The sequence below is a fragment of the Mesoplodon densirostris genome, chromosome 5 (assembly GCF_025265405.1).
Source record: "Mesoplodon densirostris isolate mMesDen1 chromosome 5, mMesDen1 primary haplotype, whole genome shotgun sequence".
Classification (NCBI taxonomy): domain Eukaryota; kingdom Metazoa; phylum Chordata; class Mammalia; order Artiodactyla; family Ziphiidae; genus Mesoplodon; species Mesoplodon densirostris.
The window spans coordinates 79774462-79795485 of record NC_082665.1 but is presented as its reverse complement, the minus strand read 5'-3'; the positions used below and the strand labels follow the sequence as shown (position 1 = coordinate 79795485).

Genomic DNA, 21024 nt, shown 5'->3' with positions numbered 1-21024 from the left:
TCCATATACAGTGAAATTGAGGCAGACAGTTCCATATCTAAATGCTTGATATTATAAAGAAAAAAGTCCTATTCTGGCAAGCTGGAAAGAGATGTAAGCAGGGAGGACTTGAAAATGCAAAATAGAGAAATGAAAATTTTGACTTTTCACTGTGGTATGCTTGGTTTTTACCTTTGAGGAGTCACATTTCATTTTGAAACCTCATATGACTGCTAGTCTGAAAGGATGAAATGATGTGGGTCACCTCACCTTGGAGGAATAAGATGAATCACTTCAACTTTGCAAAGCACATACTTATTTTTTTTTCTTTAAAGGTGAATTCTTGACAAAAGTGAGGAAATACCATTAGAATATTTAATTTTTCTCTGACAATGTCAGTCATTAGTATTCTTTGAATGAATTGTCCTTTAGTTTTATTTTGAATGAGATGAGATGATTTATCTAAGAACTTAAATTGAAGAAGGTATGGAAAGAGGGAGAGAGGGAGAGAGAGAGAGAAGGGCTTTCTGGAACAAAAATTCACCCTTTCTCCTCTTCAGCTACCTTTTAACATTTCAGAACAGAAGCTTCTGGGGAAGGACTGTGGTGAGTTTATACGAGGGTAAGCTGTAGTCTTGAAATCTCCTGTGTTGTTCAGTGAGACATACAATCTCTTCCCTTCTCTTGAAAGGCACAGTGTGCCTCTTGATAGACATTAGGTAAGTGGAAGGAATTTTTGATTAAGGAATAATTAAAAATATTTTCAGTATGTTCACATCCCAATTCCAGCAATATCTAAGAATGGACTTGTAGTTCAGAATACTTTTGTTAACTAGTGTTTCTAGCTTAGCTCACCAACTCTGCTGCTACTGTTTCTTCTTGTGCTGGAAATTCCTTGAACTAGTCCATGAAATGGTTAGCTGAGTTAACTTGTACTAAATAAGCAGATCTTGGAGATAGCTTGGAATATATTGATACATAATATGGTATAGTACACAGAACAGGACCCTAGGTGTCTTAAGATCTGAAATCAGGTTTTGGTTAGAGTGCTTACCTAGTGGCTGAGAACTCTTGGAGTCTCTTCTGCATCTGAAAATTGGAATACTAGATCTACTCTGCTTATTTAGCACAGGGAGCTATGGTAATGGTCAGATGAAAATGTTATGTGTGACATAGATTTGAAAAGTACAGAGAACTCCACAGTATAAGAGAAGGCCATTAGCAAGGAGCAAGTTGCTTCTTTGGAAGGCTGGGTGCCTGTGTCAGCCTGTGGAAAGAGTTAATAGAATAGCTCCTCATCCTTGTGAGGTATGCTATGAAGAGTGAGTTTATTGCCAAGTACCATAGCAGTTTGCCTGCAGACTGTGCCAGAAAGTGGTATAACTATAAAGTATAGCTTGTGGGAGGCGACCTGAGGAGAACAAAATCCAGACTAGATACAGTGCATCTCGACCCTGCCTCAAGAGACAAAGCTGGACCCCAGGGGAAGGTCTGGAAATCATCCAACAAGGGAGCTATCTGAGGGCTGGAGAGGTTTCCAATGAAAAAGACCTGTATCTTTATCCCTGTCAGCTCTACTACAGGTGTCATCAGTGACTTATGATGTGGTGGAGAGGCAGAAGGGAAGAGAGTTTGTCACTTTGACAAACACCACACGTGGAGTTGAGGATTATATCTGCTGCCTTTCATTATTTTTTCAACAAGCATTCATTTAATATCTGCTCCGTGCCAGGAGATCAAAAATTTGGAAGATACAGATATGATTGGGCTATGGTTCATTCCATTAGGATGCTTACCAGGTAGGGAGAGAGGCATGAAAAAAAAAAACCTATCAGTACAGTGGAGTGATGCTGTAGAAGCAACAGCAAGGAAGTGATTTCTTCTGCCCAGGACAGGGGTCAGGAAAGACTTCACAGAGTTCACTGAGCTGGGTCTTGAAGAATTAGTATGGACTATCCAAAATGACAAGAAGGGAAAAGTCTTTCTAGGGGTGAATAAGTATGATGTGATTGTTGGAAGCATAGTGTGTGGTGATGGGAGTGGAGGATAGTGATGAGAGATGATGTTAGAAGTATAGGAAGATGCCAGATCATGAAGAGCCTTGTCTATCTGGCTAATATACCAATGAATACACTAAGGGCTCCCAACTATAATCTGGGTTCCTAATCTATAATGTTCCCCAAGACCATGAGGATAACTTGCTCTGTCAGTAGAGTTGAACCCAGCAGTCATTCTCAAGGTGAGGGGTAAAGAAAGATTCAAATGTTTTAAACCCCCCAGGGCATGTATCAGAAAGAATGAGTCAGCTTGAAAAAATCATCAATTCTCAATGGCCCCTAAGGGAAGTGACAGGACCAGATTTGGGGTGAGGAGAAGAGTGGGTAGGGTTGGAAGCGCAAATCTGTCCATTCAGTGTTTGGGCTGCGGCCTTGCTCTGATTTTCTATATTTTCTCTCAAGATTGCAGAATTAACTCCTGCCTGAGTTTCTAGCCTGTTGGCCTGCCCTACAAATTTCAGGGGCAGATATACCTGGGGTGTGGAGACAGCACTCACTGAAGGCCGGGGTAACACTGGCTTGAAGTAGAGCATACTGGGCAGATTATTCTCACTGGAATGATTCTACATATATTCCTTAGGATTGCCCTTTTGAGATGCCTAAAGAATTGCAGAAAGCCTTTATGACTTTTCATCTACTGGAGTAAGCCTGCATCCTTTGACTTTCTCTCTAAAGAACTGGAACAGGATGGAGAATGTACACCATTAGCTGGAAATCTAACATATGGCAGGTATCTCATATATTTAACTATCTTCTCCCTTCCTTTAGCAGGTACCTACCATTTTAGATGCCATTAATTTCATTACTGCAATTATTAACTTAAAACTACCTAGTATACCCCAAACAGCACACCACATTCTCTTCCATATGTATTAATTGTTGCAGTTGTATTATTATTACTTCTAGTACTTAAAGCCATAACTATTATACTGTTAATAGGCCTTCTTTGATCAAGTGGGATGTGAAGACCCAACTTCACATCAATATTTATTGTGATTCTTTGAACTTCCTGAGGGATTTATTCTAATTTTATCTGGATTCAGAATCATTTCACTTATTATTTATGCAGGAAGCCAAATGAATCCTTTGGTTATATAGTAATAATATGAGCAAAACCATCAGTTAGATTTTTAGGATATATTGTGAGTACATCATATATTTATCATAGAAATAGTTCTAGACACAAAGCATATCTCACATGTGCTACAATAATTTTTGCTTGCCCAACAAGAGTAAAATTCTTCAGTTGGCTAGCTGCTTTACATAGAAGAAATATTAAGTGATGGCCAGATATACTATAAGTTTTAGACTTTATTTTCTTATTCACTGTTGGTGGAAGCCATGGTTAGTTTTTTGTGTCAACTTGGATAGGTTGTAGTACCAGTTATTCAATCAAACACTAATCTAGGTGTTGCTGTGAAGGAATTTTGTAGATATGGTTAACATCTACAATCAGTTGACTTTAAGTAAAGGAGATAATGCTCTTACCCTTGATAGTGTGGCTGGCTTTATCTAATCAGTTGGAAGGCCTTAAGAGCAAAAACTGAGGTTTCCTATAGAAGAAGAAATTTTCTCTCAAGATTGCAGAATTAACTCCTGCCTGAGTTTCTAGCCTGTTGGCCTGCCCTACAAATTTCAGGTTTGTCAGTGCTCACAAACAGGTGATCCAGTTCCTTATTCTTTTTCTATGTATATATAAACATATTGATTTTGTTTGCCTGAAGAACCCTGAATATATATATGCATATATAGCATATCTATAATTATATATTGAATATATATATTCTATTTATAGCTATAGAATAGAAAGATAGATGATAGGTGAATAGATAATCTCCAATCATCTATCTATCTATCTATCTATTTATCTATCTATCTATCTATCTATACATACATACAAGTGGAGGGAGAGAAAGGGAGAGGAATAGAGAAAGAGAGATTGATTATAAGGAATTGGCTTACACAATTGTGAAGACTGACAAATCCAAAATCTAAAGGCTGACAGTCTGGAGATTGAGGGAAGAATTGATATCGCAGCCTGAGTCCAAAGGCAGTCAGCTGGAGAAACTCCCTCTTCCTTGAGGAAATCAGTCTTTTTACTTAAGGTCTTAAGGTCTTCCACTGATTGGATGAGGCCCACCTACATTGTGGAGAGCAATCTGCTTTACTCAAAGTCTGCTGATTTAAATGTTAATCTCATCTGAAAAATAACTTCACAGCAACATCCAGTTGTGTTTGATCAAACATCTGGGTACTATTGTCTAGCCAAGTTGAGACACAAAGTTGACCATCACAAGGATATATATTATGTTTTTGCCCATTTCCACTATGTCCTTCTATATAAAAAGCAGGTGGCTTTGTATACTGATTCCCATTATTTTCAGAGTATAGGCCCTGAGCCAAAAGCTCATCATTACATCATCATTACAGTGATATTGCTAGGTGTTAATTTAACTCCCGCTCTCAAAATATTCTTAGTTTCTCTAGTATACTAAAAAAATACTCAGACTATTTAGATTCTACATGTTTATACAGCATAAACACTGTCTCATTCATAGAGTCATTTACTTCACTAAAAACAGTAATACTAATAATATTTATAACTAGAGAAGCATTTGCTTCAAAATAAGAAGTATGCCTTCCATCATACCAGACATTTGAAGAACCAACTTATACAAAAGTTAAATACTCAAAACACTTGAAACATCCAGCCCCTTGAGAATCAAATTTCTCAAAATTAGTTTCAATCTTATATTGCTCCTATTACCTATTAAAAATCTCAGGATTGATTTGATAATTCTATTTCAACACATCAACTCCATTAATACTAGGATTATTAACCAATACATTGACACTGTACTGATGATGATGAGACATTGTATAGGAGTATATTTTCCATGGTTCTTACACATTGGTGTATAAAACAACTTTGATTGGAAAAATCCTCTTTATTCGATCAGGGGCATTTTTCTTTGCCGGATTTTTCTGAGTTTTCTATCACTCAAATATAACCCCTATGCTAGAACGTGGCAGTTGCTGACCAAGAAGAGGTATTTACCTATTACATCCACTAGAAGTGCCATTATTTAACACTTCAACCCTTCCAACTTCTGACATTTTTATTATCTCAGTTCACCACTGTCTAATAGAAGGAAATCACAAACAAATATTGCAACCAATGTTTATCACCATGCTCTAAGAGTTTACATAGTTATAAACTTCACAGTATTATGAAAGAGAGTCATTATTTCTGACAGCATTGTTGAGAGAAATAGGATGTCATGGATCACATGTAATTATTGATACAGCACTCTTAATCATATACTTTTCAGATCAACTAAAATTTTACTTCACATCTAATCAGTGCTTTAGGTTTGAAGCTGCTGTCTGATACTGACCCTTGGAAAATGTCACATGACTATTCTTTTATGTATTAATTTGTTGATGAGGGGCCTACCTTTCAAATACTAATAGTACAGCTGACTTCAAATCAGCTACTTTTGACATAAATCCAAGAGAGAAATAATTTGAAAGGTCACTAATAGTTAATACTACTAGTATTAACTACTAGTAGTTATACCATTCACTTCTGTATAGTAATTATCACAATCTAATGATCACAATTAAACATATTCATAGAAGAATCAAGCCAACACCAATCAGAATCTGACCCACTAGAATCTGTTTGCCTACTATTTCCTTTTCTTTTCTTTTTTTTATTCAAACAGAAAGTCACAAAAATTATAATCATCCTCATCAATTCACTCAGTCCCATTAATTAATTTTTTTTCATCTTGATCTTTTGTTAGCACTTTTATGAATTCATCAGTTTTCCTTTAGAGTTCTGAAAATGCTTATTCATTCAGTTCAGCAGTATAGTCAGTTACCAGAAACCTGTACTCATCAGAGTCCTTTCCATGAATTCCTTGAAGATGAAACCCTTTTATAGGAACATTTTTATGAAAGCTTCTGAGATATATATTTTAAAGTAATAACTAGAATTATGACTTATAACATTATACCAGAACATATAAGATTTTTAGAAATTTCATGTAATGTCTGAGACATTTATATTAACATATGTCCATACAAATAACCCAAAGAAAGTGTAGTATTAGTTGTTGTTTGTTTGCTTGTTTTTGTTTTTTTATACTGCAGGTTCTTATTAGTCATCAATTTTTTGTGTGTGTGTGGTACGTGGGCCTCTCACTGTTGTGGCCTCTCCCGTTGCAGAGCACAGGCTCCGGACGCGCAGGCTCAGCAGACATGGCTCATGGGCCCAGCTGCTCCGCGGCATGTGGGATCTTCCCGGACCGGGGCACGAACCCACGTCCCCTGCATCAGCAGGCAGATCCTCAATCACTGTGCCACCAGGGAAGCCCGAGTCATCAATTTTATACACATCAGTGTATGCATGTCAATCCCAGTCACCCAATTCAGCACACCACCATCCCCACCCTACTGTGGTTTTCCCCCCTTGGTGTCCATACGTTTGTTCTCTACATCTGTGTCTCAACTTCTGCCCTGCAAACCAGTTCATCTGTACAATTTTTCTAGGCTCCACATACATGTGTTAATATACAATGTTTGTTTTTCTCTTTCTGACTTACTTCACTCTGTATGACAGTCTCTAGATCCATCCACGTCTCAACAAATGGCTCAATTCTGATCTTTTTTATGGATGAGTAATATTCCATTGTATATATGTACCACAACCTCTTTATCCATTTGTCTTCCGATGGGCATTTAGGTTGCTTCCATGACCGGGCTATTGAAAATAGTGTTGCAATGAACATTGGGGTGCATGTGTCTTTTTAAATTATGCTTTTCTCTGGGTATATGCCCAGTAGTGGGATTGCTGGATAATATAGTAATTCTATTTTTAGTTTTTTAAGGACCCTCCATACTGTTCTCCATAGTGGCTGTATCAATTTACATTCCCACCAACAGTGCAAGGGGGTTCCCTGTTCTCCACACCCTCTCCAGCATTTGTTGTTTGTAGATTTTCTGATGATGCCCATTCTAACTGGTGTGAGGTGATACCTCATTGTAGTTTTGACTTGCATTTCTCTAATAATTAGTGATGTTTAGCAGCTTTGCATGTGCTTCTTGGCCATCTGTATGTCTTCTTTGGAGAAGTGTCTATTTAGGTCTTCTACCAGTTTTTGGATTGGGTTGCTTGTTTCTTTAATATTGAGCTGCATGAGCTGTTTATATATTTTGGAGATTAATCCTTTGTCCGTTGATTTATTTGCAAATATTTTCTCCTATTCGGATCGTTGTCTTTTCGTCTTGTTTATGGTTTCCTTTGCTCTGCTAAAGCTTTGAAGTTTCATTAGGTCCCATTTGTTTATTTTAGTTTTTATTTCCATTACTCTAGGAGGTGGATCAAAAAAGATCTTGCTGTGATTTATGTCAAAGAGTGTTCTTCCAATGTTTTCCTCTAAGAGTTTTATAGTGTCTGGTCTTACATTTAGGTCTCGAATCCATTTTGAGTTTATTTTTGGGTATGGTGTTAGGGAGTGTTCTAATTTCATTATTTTACATGTAGCTGTCCAGTTTTCCCAGCACCACTTATTGAAGAGACTGTCTTTTCGCCATTGTATATCTTTGCCTCCTTTGTCATAGTTTAGTTGACCATATGTGTGGTGGTTTATCTCTGGGCTTTCTATCCTGTTCCATTGACCTATGTTTTTGTTTTTGGGCCAGTATCATATTGTCTTGGTTACTCTAGCTTTGTAGTATAGTCTGAAGTCAGGGAGTCTGATTCCTCCAGCTCCATTTTTTTGCTTCAAGACTGCTTTGGCTATTCGGGGTCATTTGTGTCTCCATACAAATTTTAAGCTAATTTGCACTAGCTCCGTAAAAAATGCCACTAGTAATTTGATAGGGATTGCATTGAATCTGTAGATTGCTTTGGGTAGTATAGTCATTTTCACAATATTGATTTTTCCAATCCAAGAACATGGTATATCTCTCCATCTGTTGGTATCATCTTTAATTTCTTTTATTAGTGTGTTATAGTTTTCTGCATACAGGTCATTTGTCTCCTTAGGTAGGTTTATTCCTAGGTATTTTATTCTTTTTATTGCAGTGGTAAATGGCAGTGTTTCCGTAATTTCTCTTTGAGATTTTTCATCATTAGTGTATAGGAATGCAAGAGATTTCTGTGCATTAATTTTGGATCTTGCAACTTTACCAAATTCATTGATTAGCTCTAGGAGTTTTCTGGTGGCATTTTTAGGATTGTCTATGTATAGTATCATGTCATCTGCAAACAGTGAGAGTTTTACTTCTTCTTTTCCAATTTGTATTCCTTTTATTTATTTTGCTTCTCTGATTGCCTTGGCTAGGACTTCCAAAACTATGTTGAATAATAGTGGTGAGAGTTGACATCCTTGTCTCGTTCCTGATCTTACAGGAAATGCTTTCAGTTTTTCACCATTGAGAATGATGTTTGCTGTGGGTTTGTCATATATGGCCTTTATGTGTTGAGGTAAGTTCCCTCTATGACCACTTTCTGGAGAGTTTTTATCATAACTGGGTGTTGAATTTTGTCAAAAGCTTTTTCTGCATCTATTGAGATGATCATATGGTTTTTTCTTTTTTCTTTCTTTTTTTTTTTTTTTTTTGCGGTATGCGGGCCTCTCACTGTTGTGGCCTCTCCTGTTGCGGAGCACAGGCTCTGGACGCACAGGCTCAGAGGCCATGGGTCATGGGCCCAGCCGCTCCACGGCATGTGAGATCTTCCTGGACCGGGGCATGAACCCGTGTCCCCTGCATCGGCAGGCGGACTCTCAACCACTGCGCCACTAGGGAAGCCCGATCATATGGTTTTTATTCTTCAATGTGTTAATATGGTGTATCACATTGATTGATTTGCATATAGTGAAGAACCCTGGTATCCCTGGGATAAATCCCACTTGATCATGGTGTATGATCCTTTTAATCTGTTGTTGGATTCTGTTTGTTAGTATTTTGTTGAGGATTTTTGAATCTATATTCATCAGTGATTTTGGTTTATAATTTTCTTTTTTTGTAGTATCTTTGTCGCTTTTTAGTATCAGGGTGATGGTGGCCTCATAGAATGAGTTTGGGAGTGTTCCTTCCTCTGCAATTTTTTGGAAGAGTTTGAGAAGGATGGGTGTTAGCTCTTCTCTAAATGTTTGATAGAATTCACCTGTGAAGCCATCTGGTCCTGGGCTTTTGTTTGTTGGATGATTTTTAATCACAGTTTCAATTTCATTACTTGTGATTTGTCTGCTCATATTTTCTGTTTCTTCCTGGTTCAGTCTTGGAAGTTTATACCTTTCTAAGAATTTGTCCATTTCTTCCAGGTTGTCCATTTTATTGGCATAGAGTTGCTTTTAGTATTCTCTTAGGATGCTTTGTATTTCTGTGGTGTCTGTTGTAACTTCGTTTTCATTTCTAGTTTTATTGATTTGAGTCCTCTCCCTCTTTTTCTTGTTGAGTCTGGCTAATGGTTTATCAATTTTGTTTATCTTCTCAAAGAACCAGCTTTTAGTTTTATTGTTCTTTGCTATTGTTTTCTTTGTTTCTATTTCTTTTATTTCTGCTCTGATCTTTATGATTTCTTTCCTTCTGCCAACTTTGGGTTTTGTTTGTTCTTCTTTCTCTAGTTCCTTTAGGTGTAAGCTTAGATTGTTTAGTTGAGATTTTTCTTGTTTCTTGAGGTAGGCTTTTATAGCTATAAACTTCCCTGTTAGAACTGCTTTTGCTGCATCCCATAGTTTTTGGATCATCGTGTTTTCATTGTCCTTTGTCTCTAGGTATTTTTTGACTTCCTCTTTGATTTCTTCAGTGATCTCTTGGTTATTTAGTAACGTAGTGTTTAGCCTCCATGTGTTTGGGTTTTTTACATTTTTTAACCTGTAATTCATTTGTAATCTCATAGTGTTGTGGTTAGAAAAGATGCTTGATATGATTTCAATTTTCTTAAATTTACTGAGGCTTGATTTGTGACCCAAGATGTTCTCTGTCCTGGAGAATGTTCCATGCGCACTTAAGAAGAAAGTGTAATCTGCTGTTTTGGGATGGAATGTCCTATAAATATCAATTAAATCTATCTGGTCTATTGTGTCATTTAAAGCTTCTGTTTCCTTATTTATTTTCATTTTGGATGATCTGTCCATTGGTGTAAGTGATGTGTTAAAGTCCCCCACTCTTATTGTGTTACTGTTGATTTCCTCTTTTATAGCTGTTAGCAGTTGCCTTATGTATTGATGTGCTCCTATGTTGGGTTCATATATATTTATAATGTTATATCTTCTTCTTGGATTGATCCCTTGATCATTATGTACTGTCCTTCCTTGTCTCTTTTAACATTCTTTATTTTAAAGTCTATTTTATCTGATATGAGTGTTACTACTCCAGATTTCTTTTGATTTCCATTTGAATGGAATATATTTTTCCATCCCCTCACTTTCAGTGTTTATGTGTCCCTAGGTCTGAAGTGCGTCTCTTGTAGACAGCATATATATGGGTCTTGTTTTTTGTATCCATTCAGCAAGCCTGTGTCTTTCGGTTGGAGCATTTAATCCATTCATGTTTAAGGTTATTATCAATATGTATGTTCCTTTGACCGTTTTCTTAATTGTTTTGTTTTTGTTTTTGTAGATCCTTTTCTTCTCTTGTGTTTCCCACTTGGAGAAGTTCCTTTAGCATTTGTTGTAGAGCTGGTTTGGTGGTGCGGAATTCTCTTAGCTTTTGCTTTTCTGTAAAGCTTTTGATTTCTCCATCGAATCTGAATGAGATCCTTGTCGGGTAGAGTAATCGTGTGGTTGTAGATTCTTCCCTTTCATCACTTTAAGTATATCATGCCACTTCCTTCTGGCTTGTATAGTTTCTGTTGAGAAATCAGCTGTTAACCTTATGGGAATTCCCTTGTATGTTATTTTTCAATTTTCCCTTGCTGCTTTCAATAATTTTTCTTTGTCTTTAATATTTGCCAATTTGATTACTATGTGTCTCAGCGTGTTTCTCCTTGGGTTTATCCTGTATGGGACTCACTGCACTTCCTGGACTTGGGTGTCTATGTCCTTTCCCATGTTAGGGGAGTTTTCCACTATAATCTCTTCAAATATTTTCTCAAGTCCTTTCTCTCCTTCTTCTCCTTCTGGGACCCCTATAATGCGAATGTTGCTGTGTTTAATGTTGTCCCAGTGGTCTCTTAGGCTGTCTTCATTTCTTTTCATTCTTTTTTCTTTATTCTGTTCCACAGCAATAAATTCCACCATTCTGTCTTCCAGGTTATCTGTTCTTCTGCCTCAGTTATTCTGCTATTGATTCCTTTTAGTGTAGTTTTCATTTCAGTTATTGTATTGTTCATCTCTGTTTGTTTGTTCTTTAATTCTTCTAGGTCTTTGTTAAACATTTCTTGCATGTTTTCGATCTTTGCCTCCATTCTTTTTCTGAGGTCCTGGATCATCTTCACTATCATTATTCTGAATTCTTTTTCTGGAAGGTTGCCTATGTCCACTTCATTTAGTTGTTTTTCTGGGGTTTAGTCTTGTTCTTTCATCTGGTACATAGCCCTCTGCCTTTTCATCTTGTCTATCTTTCTGTGAATGTGGGTTTTGTTCCACAAGCTGCAGGATTGTAGTTCTTCTTGCTTCTGCTCTCTGCCCTCTGGTGTATGAGGCTATCTAAGAGGCTTGATGGGAAGGACTCTTGCCTACTATTTTCAATAAAAGTATTCATGGAAGGAATTACATTTTATGATGAACATTACTCTGTAATGGGATTTTCTGCATCTCAGATAATAATTATGCTGTTTTCACTGCTACTACGGACTTCCTTCATAATCAACCACAAGCTATGCTTATTATAACATGTATTCTTATTCTACTATTAGCCAACCCACAGATGAATCTAAGAGGTACTTACAGGAGTAGAATGAGCCTATGTAGGAAGCCTTGCTTTCATTTTTAAGTTCTTTCATCATTGTCTTAACAATTACCATGTCCATACATTATGTTAAAAACTGTTAAACAGTCTCTGACATTGAGAAAGTACCCTGCAGTAGTGGCCATGCCCCTGCAGTTCCACTCTGGGTAAGACTTGTCTCTGGCCCCACGTATTTTAACTGCTTGGTTTTCTTGCTGAAGAAGTCTGTGAAATCAAGGTGGTCTCAGCGTATTACATGAACAGGCAAAAAATGCATAGGCAACAGGTGAGTATCCTGCCTGCACTTACTTAGCTCTCTTCCAGAGCTCCTCACTTTACCCCAAGCCTGTTGAGTCATCCCCCTCACAGGCCCTTCTACCCCAAGCTATTCTATCAGCAGCAAGAACTTATTGCTTTGTATTATGTTACCCTCAGTCCTGCTCAGAGAAGTGGGAACCTAATTCATATTGGCTCTACTGCTTTATCATGCTCAGTACACACAGTTTAGCGATGCCTAGAAACCAAAGCCTTCTTAGAGCTCCAGGTCAAGAGAGCCAATACAAATCTATCCTGTTCCTTTTATATCTAAAGAAAACATACCAGCTATCAAATGTGACTCCCATCCTTTAGGATTCTAAAGTTCCAGAGTGAGATAACTATAGGTAGAACTGTAAGAAAGCTCCAGGATGGGATATAACGGTAGTTGACTGGTAGGTGGGGCAGCAAGGACCCAGAATCATTCAACCACACCCTGACTCTCAGCTCTCCTTTTATTGTCTCACTTACAACTGGAAGATGTAGAAACAGGCATGTCCTTATGGGGAGAGGCTCTTGTTGAGAAAGCCAGTTGGGGTTAGACAGATGGTGTGGACACAGCTTGTTCCATGCTCACGGGGCCTCCTCTCTGCCCTCTGGCCCTGTCATTTCAGTTGACTCACTGTCATTGTCCTCCCTCCAGTCTCTTCTCAAGGTAGCATCTGGTAGGAGTTGATATCAGTCATTTTGTGTTAGCATGAACTGAAGTCCTTGGTTACCTTTTGATTTCTAAGGACAGGAGGCTTGGTCTCAGTTGGAAAGCTCATAACTTGAAAGTGTGCATCAGAGGACCAGAGTGGTTTTGGCTGGACTCAAGTCTGGCTCAATCTCTCAGACACCTAAAGCAGCAGTTCTCCTGTGTGGGCACTGTATTAGCAGCATCAATGTAATCTGGGAACTTCTTAGAAATGCTCATGTCTTGCACACACCAGATTTACTGACTCAGAAATTCAGGAAGGTGATGGGGAGAGGGGGCAGTGCAGAATCACCCTCAAGTCTGAGAACGCTGCCCTGGGAATCACCCCTCTGGATGCATGAGCAAGGCCGGCCCATTTGCTGCAACAGCATCTATTGTATGAAGTTATTACGTGTGGAAAATTTGTTGTAATCATGTGAACAAAGCACTGGACCAGTCCTAGGGATTAATACATGTGATTATGGGAGACCCTGGGATTAATTTTTATGATGAATATTACTCTGTAATGGGATTTTCTGCATCTCAGAGAATAAGATTTGCTAATGGAATTAAGAGCACAAACAAGGGAAATGGTCTCAGTTTGTGAGCCTGAATTTGCATGCAAACAATGAATAGGCTAATTACAACTCTGATCTGTTCAAGTGCAAGTCTTTCTTATTCACTTTTCAACCAGTATTGTCTTTTGTCCTTGGGAGTAATGAAACTGTATTTCTTTTAAAATGCTCTCAGACCCTCCAGACAGACATTTGTCCTCAAATAGGGAAAACTTGCAGGATTTTATAATTTAAAATTTTTTATTACTACTTATTTACAAAACAGAAATAGACTCACAGACATAGAAAACAAAGAATTACCAAAGAGAAAGAAGGTGGAGGGATAATTTAGGATAAATTAGGAGTTTGGGATTAACAGTTACACACTACTATATATAAAATAAACAAGGATCTACTGTATAGCACAAGGAACTATGTTCAATATCTTTAATAAACTGTAATGAAAAAAATCTGAAAAGGGATATATATATATATATATATATATATATATATATAACTGAATCACTTTGCTGTATACCTGAAACATTGTAAATCAGCTATACTTCAATATTTAAAAACTATCAAAAAAATCCTCGAGGGGACATATGTATACATATAGCTGATACACTTTGTTATACAGCAGAAACTAACACAACATTGTAAAGCCATTATACTCCAACAAAGGTGTTAAAAAAAATCCTCGGATCTAGCATCAGAGAACAGAAAACATCAATAATTAGGAAAGGAAGGAAGGAGGAAGAGAGAAGTTCACAATACAAAAGACACACTTTGGGGAAGAAAAATCAAAGTGGAGAGGGCAGAGGGCCAGAGAGAGGTAAGGAAGGAAGCTAAGAAGGGCTAAAAGAGACATTGCAGTGGAGAAAAACAGTCCATGTTTCTATTTCTAACATTTTAAATTGATAGACATTTACATGGCTTCCTCCGTGTGTTACATACTAAAATTGAAGTGCTGAACTAAGATGGAGATGCGAAAATGAGAAGAGGAACAGGCAGAGCAGAGGAAGGTGATGGAGGGGCAGTGTTGCCACCCAAAGTAATAACTTTGTTGTTTCAGTGTTTTCATTTCCAAAGCACTTATTTCTTCCTCCTAATACTATGAAGAAGACAGAGGTTAGCAATATCAACTCTATTTTATGGAGGAACAGACTGAGGTCCAGAGATGATGAGCAGGTATGTATCAGGTACCCAGCAAAAGATGGAACACTAATGTGGAGATAAATGCAGACCACCCAAATGAGAGCAGGCAAAGGCTATTTATTCAGGGTTTGCTATAGCAAGGGAATCAGCCACTGTCACTTATGTTTGGGGAGAGGCTCAAAGGCTGGCAGAGGAGTGGGAAAACTTTGTCGTGGAAAAGAGGGAAGGCTTCAGACATGCCTGATTGGGGGCTGTTGGCGGGGAAGCTGTAGGTGGCATCGATATGATTGGTTGGGGGTGCATGGCAGGCTTTCCTTTAATTGGTCCAAAGTTGGAAGCAGGGACAAATATTAGGGAAGATGTCAATTACTAATCAAGTCCTGGCCTTTTTGGCCTGATAGTTACAGGGGTTATTGATTGGATTCCTGGGTTGTACTAGATAGTTGTCTGACTTCCTGTAAGCCTGACTTAGATAGCAGATGGACTTCCTGGCCAGGCTAATGTAGGTAAAGTGTTGTTTCCCTGGCCTGGTTGCTGCAGGCTGTGGGTCAGATTTCTATTTAATATATTGTCTGACCATTGTCTGTTTGAATAGTTAGTCTCTCATTACTGAGTCCTTTTTGATTTTAGTTTAGTTTTTTTTTTTTAAACAAAACAAGACTAGAGTTATGCCTTTCACTTTGCTATTTTGCCCAATGCTGTTCTGGAGCAGCCTCTCTCTTGGGTCTACAGATCTGAAGAGCTCCAGATATTTCCATATTAGCATTTTAGTGGAAGTTAGCATGGGCAAATTCTTTCTGGCCCCTTGAATGCCAAGGCTGTGCCTGTGAGGAGGCCTGGATAACAGCCTCCTTCCACTCCTAGCTCTCCTCTCCTCTCCTGTCTACTGGGGAGAAATTGCTGATGTATCAGGTAACAGGTAACTGAAACCACTAGAATCCTGAAATCTCATATTATGGAAATGCTTCCTTTTTCAATTACTAGGGAATGAAGCCAAAGAGATCTTGAAGCCAGGGGCCAGGCTGCTTTGGGCTATTACTAGTCTACAGTGGGAGGAGAGAGGAAGGGGAGGGAACTCTTTGAGAGGATCTGCTGCTTTGGTCTGAAGCCAGTTCCCCTACCTGTTGGCGTTGGCAGTTGCCATGTGTGATTTAAGGGAGGCCCCAGGAACCTGACACAGTGCCCCAAACGTCAGAGATTTGAATAGCCATTGACCTACCCTGACCTGGTGCTTCCTCTACTAATACCTCTGAATTACTCTGGGATGCAAATTTATACTCTGCTGAAGGTTCAGCGCAGGCGACGGTGTTCTCAAAGCAAGGTGGCTTCCTGCCTGGTGTTTGATGAGCTGTTGACTGGGACACTTTTGCAATGGATGTGATGTGACCTGGGAGGATTCAGGACCTGGAAGGGGGATGTCCTCTAAAAGTCCCTGCACGTTAGAGCCAATCCAAGCTCTCGGCTTTCCAGTACCACTCTCCTTGCTCACGCTGGCCTCTTTTCTGTCCTCAAAAGTGCCAAGTTCTTCCACACTCAGGGTCTCCCAACGTGCTGCTCCCTTTGCCTCTAGCACCTTCTCTTCTTCACTTGACTGAACCCTACTCATCCTTCATGAGTTTAAACATCGCTTCCTTGGGTGCACTCTGCCCTGTCTGGGTATCTTTCCTTTCTTTTTCACTCTTCTGGTGCCCTGTATTTTTCCTTTGAAATGCTGAAGTAGGAGAGGAAGAAGTTTCCCTTGACCCCCTTAGTGTCCCTGACTGGATGTGAAAATTAAATTGACAAAGACAGATTAACAGAATAAAAGCATATAAGTTTATTTAAGTTTTATGTGACACCGAAGCCTTTGTAAGGAAATGAAGGCCCAAAGAAACAGACCTGAGTGTTTTATGCTAGTTTTGATGGAGAGTGGAAAGTTGTGGAAAGATGTAATAGGACAAAGGTGAGCTAAGTGTAGTAAATTGGGGGAAGCCCAGCAAGGCTTGTTAGTTCAGATTTCTCTCTGTCTCTTCATCTTCGGAGATAGATAAGGATGCTCCTTTCAACTCCGGGTATAGGGAGGACGCCTCTCACATGCGGATTTAATGATCTACTTCAGCGGAAAGAAAGTCCTTCCTGCATACACCACTTCTCCAATTTCTTCAGCTTGAGATATTCAATATGCCAAGGTGCCATATTTTGGGTAGCATATCCTGAACCCCAAACCCCATCACTTGTCACAATTCAAATTGCACACTTATTTGTGTGATTATTTGTTAAATGTCTTCCTTACCCACTGGACTATAAGTTTCCTGGTGGCAAAGACCACGCGTGCCTCCACTGCTGAATCCCAGCCCCAGTGCCTGGCATAGAACTGTGCTTGACGATACATTTTTGTTGAATGAATGAAAAGCACAATAAAAATTCTGTGACTGCTCTCTTCTGCTAAATCGGATTCCCCATGGACTAATCTAACAGCTGGAATTTCTCTTCTTTGCTCCAACACACTCTGCGTGTGTGCAGGCTCCCCCAAAACTGGCATGCTCTCTGATTGAAAAATCACCTGCATCTTTCTCTCAGAGAATAAAAAGCTTGTGTGCTCCCAGTTCTGCTCAGTATCTTCCTGGCACTTGCCTCTGTCCCTTGCCTAACCTTCATTCCCTTATTCTGTCCTTTGTCTTTACTCTCTCTGAGGAGAGGAGGGCTTGAAACACCAGGGCCCCCTTTCCTTTTGTCATTTAAAAACAAGAACTATGCATCGTATACAAAGACTAAAGGATCAACTGCTCCTCTTGGGGTGTAATCAGCCTGGGTTCTGAACAGGACAATCATTTCTATGCGTAACCTTCACACACGTGCTCTGGCAGCAGCAGAAAGGACTGGCTCATTGCTGTGAGCACAGACCTTGGGGGACTAGCTCTCAGGCTAATTGGTGTACCATTTGCTGTTTCTTGGCGCAGCTACTGTTAGGATGGCAGCTGCAAAGCTCCAGGGGGCTGCGTTTACATATAATATGTGAATGGCTCCTCCTGGAGTTTGTAATGCTTGGGGGGGATGCTGCTATGCATTCTTATGGATGCATCATTCCAGCCCTAGTTTATGGATAAAAAATAAATGCAAATGTTCTGTGCCTTTTAAGATGAAGTTGTTTGAGTCTGAGCCTTCGAATCAGATAGGCAGGGACTTTATCAAGTGACAAGCATAAAATATCCCATAGGAAAGCCTTAATTTTCCAAGTCAATAAATCTGAAAACCAGCAACCATACCGAAATGATATTAGAAAGAAAGAAAGAAAGGAAGAAAGAAAGGAAGGAAGAAAGAAAGAAAGAAAACCTGTAAGTTTCCATGTAGTCTATTTGTAAGTCTGTAAGGATTTTGTCTTGCTTTTACTCTTGATTTTAGCATGTGTGTGTGTGTGTGTGTGTGTGTGTGTGTGTGTGTGTTTCTTCCTCCAGACAGAGTACATTTCAAGTTCATCTGGGACTGAGATCATTTGGAGAATGTGTATGAAATGACCCTGGGTGAGAGAGGTGGTCTGGGGAAGAGAAAGACAGTAGGTTCTTCTGCTGTATTTTTGTTGAAAATATTCTCCACTTAGGCACAGAATAGAAAGTCTAAACGACAGTTCTCTAAATGCTTATGTTTAAATGTATGGATGGTTAGTTAGGTCCTGTGATGGAAAAGGCTTGAGGGCTGAGTGGAAGGCTCAGACAAATCTTTCTGCTAATTGGATAAATCCTGGACAGAGAATATCAGTTAGGAGGCACTTAGAGTAGTACTAGAAAAAGATCAAGAGCACTGAGCCACGGAACTGCCATTGACCAATTTCCCTGGAGCCTGTGAGGACCTGTGGCAGAGAGTTTGTGTTTGGCTACTTAATGGCCATTCCAATGCACTTCTATTAACTACTTCCCATTAGAGCAGTTGAGAAAAGCCAAATCCTTACTTTTCCAGCCTCCCTTGCAGCTTACAGTTGTCCATATAATCTGGTTTTGTCCAGTGAAACTTAAGAAAAAATCTACTGGGAGGGTTCTGGGAAGGATTTTACTCCCTGAGAAAAGGAGAGACCATCACAATAGTTCTTTTCACCTTCACCTTCCTCCTCCTATTATAAAGCTGTCCACTGATGCTGGCTTGGACATGCTCATGTGGACCTGATGCCTGCATCGGCACTGACCGTCTTGTGATCATGTGATGAAGGCCTGAGAACTGCAGAGATGCTGACTTGGGGTCCTGACCCTGTATTGCTTTTGATCCTATGTTCAGATTTAATTTCTGTATAGTTTAAGATACTCTTAGATTTGTTTTCGGTTTTGTTTTGGGTTTTTATGTTTGTTTGTTTTGTTGTAGTTACTGGCAGTCAAAATCATTCCTAATTGATATAGGACATCATACAGTTTCCACTAGTTCAGGAAAGCAATGCAGATTGATGAGGAAAAACATGGGTTTTATTTGGAATCAGACAGACCTGGGTTCTAATCCTGCCTCCATCATTTATTAGCTATGTGATTTGGGAAAGGGAATATATACCTTCGAACCTGAATTTCCTTATCTGTTAAATGAAGGAATTGGATAAATGGATGCCAAGATCATACCATGAAAATAAAAGGTGTCCTAATGTGCTAAAGGTAAAAAGGGGCAGAATTTACAGTGTAAACTGTAGGCACAAGCAAAGGAGGTATATACTCTCAATGTTCCATAGACTGGGTTTAGTTGCCCCAGACATGACCCAGCATTGTGCATTTCTAATGGGCAGACAAGGGGAATTTATCAATGGCAGCTCTGTTCTTGCCAAGAGCTTACCTCAGGACATGACACCATATGCAGCATGTCAGAGGGGGTTTTCTTGTTACTTTAATATATAATTAGCAGCTGTATCTTACTGTTGCTGTCGGCTCTGAGGACCTGGTCTCTGTGGAGCCTCCACAGCAACTGAAACTTTGGCTGGATGGGTGCCATGGCAACGGCTGCACTTCTAGCACCAGGGATGTGCTTGTTTTTCTAATAACCAGGCATTGCCCTTCCAATTCTGGGGAAGATAAGCAAGCTTTCTCTTTCTTGAATCCTGCCACAGAGCTCTCTAGTCCCTCTTTTAGCCAGTGGTCAACTAGACTCATCAACTAGACTTCCTTCAATTGACTGGCCCAACAAACTCTGTGGTTTTAGACTATGGGGTAAAACTTACTGGGTGGGGACTTCCCTAGGTAGACACTCAAGAGGGTGGAATGCCCTGAATCTAGCAAAGTGCCACTTCTGAAGGGAAGGAAAGGAATTTGATGATACACATCCCCTTCTTAAAATAGCAGGTTTCTTTGAGGCCATTGGCCAAATTCTCATCTGTCTTTTCTAGGAAACCAAATCAGCTCTCCCAAGAAGTAAGAACTCTGAGTAAAATGTTAGATTCAAGGAGATCTTTAGCTGTTTGAGGGTGCTTGGAAACTACAAAATATGTATACAACTTTTTTTATTCCAGGAAAGTTTAACCTCTGACCACCACAGTGGCTCACTATGGTCACTTCTGACTTCATCAGCCCCACCTATCACCCCTTCCCTGTGCAGACTAGAAGCAAGGAAATTGATGAAAGCCAATCAGGGCCCACACCCGTGTAGAAACTTGAACAACCAGAGTTCCTTGAGTTTTCTCTCTTCCGAAAAAGGGGCATATGGAAGGTGTGCATTTTTTATTTTTGTGAATTATATAATTATAATAGCATCTTCAGTTTAGGGAAATAACATCTTTTTTTTTTTTTTGCGGTACGCGGGCCTCTCACTGTTGTGGCCTCTCCCGTTGCGGAGCACAGGCGCTCCGGACGCACAGGCTCAGCGGCCATGGCTCACGGGCCCAGCCGCTCCACAGCATGTGGGATCTTCCCAGACCAGGGCACGAACCCATGTCCCCTGCATCGGCAGGCGGATTCTCAACCACTGCGCCACCAGGGAAGCCCGGGAAATAACATCTTGACTGCCCCCAAACATCTTAACTCATTCCAGCCTCAATTCTAAAGTCTAAGGTTCAAAGTCTTATTTAAATATCATGGAGATCAGGTGAGACTTGAGATAGGATTCAACCTGAGGCAAAATTCCTCTACAATGGCAAATCTGTGAAACCAGGTAAGCTTCCAGAATACAATGGTGGGACAGGTGGGGTCGACATTTCCATTTCAAAAGGGAGAAATTGGAAGGAAGAAAAATATGGTGGGTCCCAAGCAAATCCAGAACCTAGCAGGACAAATTCCATGAGCTTTTAAGACTCAAGAATATCCTCTTTTGTTTGATGCTCTGCCTTCTAGGTTGACTGGGGTGGCAGTGTCACCCGCATGGCTCAGTGGTGTCATCACCCCTTTGGCTTCAGAGGGCACCACCCCTACAGCTCTCTGAGAGTGCCCCACCCTTTGAAGCC

General features: G+C 39.7%; 1 pseudogene; it reads right to left on the bottom strand.

Annotated features, from left to right (window-relative positions):
- LOC132490476 (tropomyosin alpha-3 chain-like) overlaps positions 1 to 16251 on the bottom strand; it is a 53824-nt pseudogene extending 37573 nt beyond the window's left edge.
- Between the last annotated feature and the right edge of the window lie 4773 nt (positions 16252 to 21024).